We start from the raw sequence: 1,839 nt of genomic DNA, 5'->3' as shown, positions 1-1,839 counted from the left end.
ATTCAATACCTACATCCAAAGTATGATCAACTGTGGACAGTTCAAATAATCTTGTTATTCTGGAAGTCAAAACATGCAAAATTGAAACAATAGTAAATAATTGACACAAGATAGTAACTTTACTCATAAATAAACAGCTTTTATTTAATCATCAAATGTCAATTACATTTTATCTATTACAAGTTTCAAAAATAACTATCTAATCATTAAAACTAATATCGTCCTTCAGCCCAATGCGCCTCACATGCTGCAAATGCTTAACCCTATTTAGTCCCTTCGTGAGGGGATCTACTGGGTTCTCTTATGACGATACCCTCTTTTCTACGAGGAGTCCTTCTTCTATCTTGTGTCTTATAAAGTGATATTTTCTGTCAATGTGCCTGGATCTGCCATGATCCCTTGGTTCCTTGGCTAAGGCAACCGCATTATTGCTATCACAGAAAATCACCGTAGGCTCCTTTATAGCTGGTACAACTCCAAGGTCTCCAATAAAGTTCTTTAGCCATATCGCCTCCTTCACCACTTCGCTTGCTGCTATGTACTCTAATTCGCATGTTGAATCAGCTACGGTCTCCTGCTTGGAGCTCTTCCAAGTAACTGCTCCTCCATTCAAGGTAAATACCCAGCCCGACTGAGAGCGGAAATTATCCCTGTCGGTCTGAAAGTTGGCGTCACTATAGCCCACCACTCTTAAGTCATCACTCCCACCGAGGGTAAGGACCAGCCCTTAGTCCTCCGCAGGTACTTGAGAATATTTTTTACCGCACTCCAGTGAGCCTTACCAGGGTTCCCCTGATATCTACTGACCATGCTCAAAGCAAAGGCCACATCAAGGTGAGTGCAAGTCATTGCATACATGATCGAGCCAACTGCGGAAGCATATGGTAATCGACTCATCTCATCTATCGCAGCCTCTATACTCGGACTCTGAGTTTTACTCAGTTTGGCATTGCTCTGGATTAGTAAATCACCTTTCTTGGAATTCTACATGTTGAAACTCTTCAACACCTTGTCCAAGTAGGTACTTTGACTAAGTCCAATTAGTCTCTTGCTCCTGTCTCTCAATATCCTTATCCCTAGGATATAGGTAGCTTCACCAAGGTCCTTTATAGCGACACACTTCCCAAGCCAGGATTTCACCTCCTGCAAGGTTGGGATGTCATTTTCTATGAGCAGTATGTCATCCATATACATTACCAAAAAGCTAACTATACTCCCACTAGCTCTGACATATACACATGACTCATCCTCGCTTCTCGAAAAGCCAAACTCTTTGACTTTCTCTTCGAAACAAAGATTCCATCTACGAGATGCTTGTTTAAATCCATAAATGGATTTCTCAAGATTACACACTCTATTAGGGTACTCTGCATTGACAAAACCCTCTGGTTGATTCATGTAAACACACTCAACCAACGTTCCATTAAGGATAGCGGTTTTGACATCCATTTGCCATATTTCATAATCATGAAATGCAACTATGGCTAGCATGACCCTAACAGACTTAATCTGTAACGTCCCAAAATTCAAGACTAAAAATTTCTTTTAATAAAACATCACTTAAAGTAAAATCATCAATTCCAAACATAATCAGAGTATTAATTTCCAAAATACATATCCGTTATCAGAGTAAAACATTCCCGGGCTGTCTGGTCTATGGTGTGTGCCATGCGATCACCCCGAGCTCTTCCCTCCGCTACCGGAAGTACCTGAAACCAAAACTGAAAACCGTAAGCACGAAGCTTAGTGAGTTCCCCACCCTACCAAATACCATGCATAACCACATACTGCACATACTAGGCCACGCCCGCTATTCTTGGCCTCGCCCCTACCTCGGGC

This window comes from Lactuca sativa, chromosome 3 (assembly GCF_002870075.4).
Source record: "Lactuca sativa cultivar Salinas chromosome 3, Lsat_Salinas_v11, whole genome shotgun sequence".
Classification (NCBI taxonomy): domain Eukaryota; kingdom Viridiplantae; phylum Streptophyta; class Magnoliopsida; order Asterales; family Asteraceae; genus Lactuca; species Lactuca sativa.
Note: the sequence above shows the minus strand (reverse complement) of the source record.